The following is a 6,000-nucleotide window of genomic DNA, read 5'->3' on the forward strand; positions in this document are numbered from 1 at the left end:
AGTAGGGGCTGTGAAGAGGTTTGCAGAGGCAGCCCATTTAGCCTATGCAGAACATGAGCTCCTTAACTCCACTTTTACTAGTCTTTCCCTTCCCTCTCAACGGTGAATTTCCCATCATGTCTGTTGATGTTAAGTGATTGTAATTAACCACTTTCATCCCTCTTCAGTTACAAAGATGGTTACTGGAATTTAGAGCCATAAAAAGCAAAATGGAAGGAGAAGCTGGAGAGTCCAGAGACCCCTCTACCATGCAGCACTGTTCCCACTAAGGCCATGGCTTCACAGGTGATTAATCAGTCCCACCCAGTCAGAGGCTCAAGGCTCAATGTAGGGAGCTGACTGACTGGGTAGGGCTGATTAATCAACTGTGAAACTGTGCTGCCACACACAGGGAGCACTGCCATGTAGTCTCAAGAGAAAAGAATGTCTCCAATGTTCCTAAATACCTATGACCTACAAGTAAGGGCATCTGTTTAAGTCTTCTTAAAGGACTGATCCATCACACTGAAATCGGAACAAGTCGTTCCTTTGACTTTATTAGGAACTTGTCAACTAGAGTAATAGGTTCATGTTTTTACAATTGTTTGCCCAGTTTTAGGGGGAGGTAAACAAACTTGAGTAGAGCTCTACTCATGTTACAAGTCCATTTAATTCCCTTGTAACCCATTCCATGTGTAATGCCAAGACCAAGAATCTAAATACATTGTGCTCTCCTGCTCGGTACCTTTTCATGCTTTCTTCCAAGTTTCAGATCCTTGATTATATAAGGTGCAAGTCTCTCATTTGCTACATTTCTATTTGCTTATACAGTTCTTACAATAATATTGGTGAAGAAGACTTGGTGACTTGGAATTGTGATTCATTGTTTTATCGCTTGTAGTGTGCTCTTGCCTATGATGGCTGGATGCAGGAATAAACATCAACATATTATTTTTAAAAGTGAAAGAGAAGAAAAAAGGCAATAACTTAGGTTTGCCAAAGGCAGTGTACTCTGAAGGTAAACAAGTTTGAGTTTTGGACCAAGAAAAGAAGCAAATTCAACACTTAGTACTCACAGTGAAGTTCTCTAATGCAGGAAGTATCTTTGGTCTGAGGGAGACCGGTTCCACAACAGTCAGTCTGTAGGACACTGACATAGATTTAAGAATCCTATGTTTGTTACAATAGTTTTAAAAGACACGGTAAAACAGAGCCTGCAGTATTGGGTAGCAGGCAATTTTGGATTATGAGCCCACCTGCAAATGACTTAATGTACCACTTTGCACTCTAATATCTTATCCTACTAACAGTTCCAGTACTAGGAGAAGAGTTAGGGAACATCTACACTGCATAGCTATTTCGGGATACTGGTATCCTGAAATAGCTACCCCACATCTTAACAAGCTGCCTGTTACTTTGAAATATTTTTCGAAATAACAGGCATGCTATTTTGGCATCCTGGTAACCCTTCTTCCTGGCAATCCTCATTCAAAATAGCGCATTATTTTGAAATTTGGCACTGTGTAGATGCCAAATAATCTATTTTGAAATTCAGTCGAGATAAGATATGCAATTTGCATAGAGCAAATTGCATATCTTATTTCGAGGTTTTAGGGTGCTGTGTAGATGCATCCTTAGAGATGTAAGACACCAAGATCTTAAAAACATTTCTGCTATAAGGGCAGAAAGTATAATAGGAGAAAGCAGTAGCTGAAGTTCCACAGTTACCATGACAAAATTGCTGTTTTAAAAACAATCCCAGAAAGAGTTTTATATAATTTCTTACAAAGCAGATGAATTCATTTCAAGTAGTCTGATTGACAGGCATGCAGTTATAACTTTGCTAGTGTTAGACACAATAAACAGGAACTAGTTGAACTATTCCAGACTGGAGAGTTTTACTGTTCATTTCAAACTACCCAATGTAGAAGCTGTAGACATCAATTCTTTCTGCACCAAAGGTAAAGGCAATCTATTCCCAAGTTTCTGCTTGAGTTCCAGAGACTGCATATTAAAGGTGAAAGAGTGATTCACAACAAACACTTCACTCACTGAATTTAGTATAACTTTCTGTTCGCTGAACATCGACTATCGGTTTGCCTTTTCCTTAGCTCTAGTTGCATCTATTCTTTTCCCCCCACTGTTGATTGAGCAGTTGTTTTGCTGTAAGTTAATTATCTATATTACATTTGAATTATTTTGGCTAGATGTGATTGGTCACTTAGTATCATCATGGTATTGTTTCTGCTTCCTGATTGGCATAGTGTAAATTTTACACTCAGGAGGAGAGCTGAAAGGATTTATAGTTTATGGGATGTAGTAGAAAAGGATTAAAGAATTTATAAAAAGTTAATATTTTCCTTTCTGAGTCACTCACTCCTTGCCAAAAGTGTCCTTGCTAGAGAAATCAGATTACTGTAAGATGTATTGCTGAGTTTCGAAGAGCTTAATCATTTGCCAATTCCTATTATATTGTATTGTCTCCAGTACAAATCAAGGAGCTTAGACACCAGCACCTAAGAAACCTTGTCACTTTAAGACTAACAGAGTAACAAGGAAGGTGTGAACTTGTGTTTTTAACTTGTGTTTAATTATAAGAGATGAATTTAGATTTAATTTTTTCTGATCACTTTCAGAAAAGTAACCTCATGATTGTGCTCGGTACGTTACAAAAGATGTCCTTTGATCATTGCTTGGCTTGTTTAATTGCCTCTGTGCCAAGAGGTTTTTGGGAAACCTCAGTGGTAGTAAGCAGTGCACAAGAAACCATGCTGTGCAATATCAGGGCAATCACAACATGTTGGAATCCCACAGATTATTTAATTCTTTAATAACAGTAGGAACACATTAAAACCTTTATTTAATTCATGCGAATTGTTCAAAACAGGGTCCCCTTTACAATATGATTGATAACCTGAAAGGAAGTATGTTTCTTTGCTTAAAGTAAGAGTAAAAACAACAATATAGAGGAACATCCTAGGAGAAACATGGCAGCATTCTTGGGGACTGACCCTGGATACCCTCCCAATAGACGTCAAGGGTCATTATCTTGCCTCATGGTGCCATTGTTTGTGTGTGCTCAAAGTCTTACAGGAACAGAATGGTGGCATTTTACCCCCACTATGTAAACGATGGCAAACAGTGCTAGGCAATGGAGAACCAGAGGGTATAATTTCCTACCATCTGGGAAGAGAGTGATGACTGGGTATCTAGTATTGCAGGGAATAAATGGTTTTGTTTCTAATTTGAAGAACCACATTCTGTTCTCAGTTAAACAAGTGACCCCATTAAGGTCAGCAGGGTTTGCTAGGAGTAACTGATGGCATGATTTAGCCTGAAGGATACAATCCGGAGCACAAATAAGAGGTGTTCAAGCTGTGTGAGTGAGTTAAATGAGTTAATTTCTAATTAAAAACTGATCCTCATGTTAAATTTTCTTCTGTACCACTGGCTGCTAAGTGAGATTTACACTGGTTGGAGGGCCAGGGGGGTATATTTGTAGTGATTTGTTTTTGTTTTTTTAATTATTATTACAGTCTTCAAGTTTACTGAGAAACATAGACCATCTGGCTCTCCATGAGGTGCACAATTCCTCTATTTCCATGTGTATAATAAAAACAGTCTTATCAATTCCCATTACACTAAATACACATAGTCAGAGTTGTTTGCTTTCTACAGGCTGAGATTGAAATTCTGCTTTATGGGATGAATGAATGGTGCCATTTTTTTTTATTGTGAAAACAACATCAACAGGGTAGTTGAGCAGAAGCAGGAATACTGACAGAGAATTGCACATGATTTTGTTTTGCTGTTTTATTGAAAAAAAAACCACCACAAATTGTAAGTTCCACCTGTTGTGCACCATTCTCTGCTAAGGCTAGTAGCTAAACACCACAGGGTGGGTCCAGGTAGGGAGGTGTTAATTAGGACTGTGAAAATGGAGAATAGCTATGAATAATGGAAGCAAAATACAGGACTATGTAGCACTTTAAAGACTAACAAGATGGTTTATTAGATGATGAGCTTTAAACCATCTTCTTAGTCTTGAAAGTGCTACATAGTCCTGTATTTTGCTTCAGCTACACCAGACTAACACGGCTACATTTCTATCACTATGAGTAATGGGAAGCATGTGAGTATGGAAAAATTGAAGTTAGTTGTAAGGGAAGATTCCTTACCTCAAAGCTCCTAAGAGTGGCGGCAATGGTTCTGCACCTTAAACGCAGGACCAGATAATATACTACAAGGAATAATCTCTATTGTCAAGACAGGAGAAATAAAAAGGGATGAAGAAAAATGAAAGAGGTGTGGCTTAGAGCTACTTGGCCATTTCTTCCCCTGTAAAATCCCGCCTTCTTATTTATAAAACCATTTTCTTTTTTCCAGAAGGCAATAAAAATGTTCTAATGCAGATTGTTGCATTTTGTTGGACAAAAAACTGAATTAATACAAAAAATAGAGGTTTCCTTAGCAAGACCTTTTGGAAACTTTCATTTTCTTCTGTACCGCTGGCTGCAATAATGTTCTTTATCTTACTGTGACTTACTTCCGTTTTCCAATTCCAAAACCACACTTCTCTTTTCTGCAAAGTGCACCAGGAACCCAGCTTTTTCCTATTTCCACCATACTTTTAGAATCTCTTGAGGCTACCAAGGGAGTAGTTTCCCTTGAGGGTACCATTTCTCTTTCTAATGTGAAAACTCTTGGATAATTTTTTTAGCCTTGAGCCAAGGGGATAATTTCTTTCTTCTTCACATCATCATCTGCCTCAAGTAGCAATGGAAACTCTTTAATGCATTTTTAACATTAATTCATCAAATATGATAATGATAATGGCTTATATTAAATAACAGTTTTCATCCAAAAGGATCCTGAAACAATTTACAAAGTGATTTACTTGCTGGATTAATAAGAGTGCATTTGATTAACAATATGATCAGATTCTGAAAGGTCATCTGTTCTGATGTTACTAGCTGGAAATTCTGTCCTTTTCACTTCAGTAAATAATACTTCTGTATTACCTGTTTTGTTTTATTGTTGTTACTGGTTTATTATCTGTATTATCTCAGTGCCAAGAGCCAAGAAGTGGATCCCACTGCACTAGGTGCCACACAAATACAGAATTAAATGATGCCCCTACCCTGAAGAGCTTACAATCATCACGCATACATTGCTATTCAGAGGGCACCATGCCCATTCTGGAGTTCCAGCTAAGGCAGGAGTAGACAAGAGGCAACTAGCAGGCTGGATCTGGCCCATCAAGCCACTGGACCCAGCCTGTGCCTACCTCGCCGGCACCCTTAGGGTATGTCTAAACTACATGGCTCCATCGATGGAGCCATGTAGATTTGTTGTTTTGGCAAAGGCAAATGAAGCCGCAATTTAAATGATCGCGGCTTCATTTAAATTTACATGGCTGCCGCGCTGAGCCGACAAACAGCTGATCATCTGTTTGTCGGCTCAGCGCGCTAGTCTGGACGCTCCCCTGCCGACATCAAAGCCCTTTGTCGGCAGCCCCGGTAAACCTCGTCCCATGAGGAATAACGGGGCTGCCAACAAAGGGCTTTGATGTCGGCAGGGGAGCGTCCAGACTAGCGCACTGAACGGACAAACAGCTAATCAGCTGTTTGTCGGCTCAGCGCGGCAGCCATGTAAATTTAAATGAAGCCGCGATCATTTAAATTGCGGCTTCATTTGCCTTTGCCTATGTGTCTAATCTACATGCCTCTGACGACAGAGGCATGTAGTCTAGATACAGCCTTAGTGCAGAGCAGCTTCGCCATTGGTTGCTAATTTCTCTAGACTCTGGGGAAGGAGGAGGGAAGCTTCCTGTACTGTCCCCATCCCTAGCAAAATCCCTCAGCTTCCATTGGTCAATTTCTGGCCAGTAGGAGCTGAGAAATTTTGCTGGAGGCAGAGGCAGCAACTGAGGAAGCTTCTTCCTTTTCCCCTACTCTGTGCTGGGGCAAAGTCATGTAGAGCAGCCAGCCCAGCAGACAGGCAGGGAGCCTGTTTCCAGTT

The sequence above is a fragment of the Pelodiscus sinensis genome, chromosome 9 (genome assembly GCF_049634645.1).
Source record: "Pelodiscus sinensis isolate JC-2024 chromosome 9, ASM4963464v1, whole genome shotgun sequence".
NCBI classification, from domain to species: Eukaryota; Metazoa; Chordata; order Testudines; family Trionychidae; genus Pelodiscus; species Pelodiscus sinensis.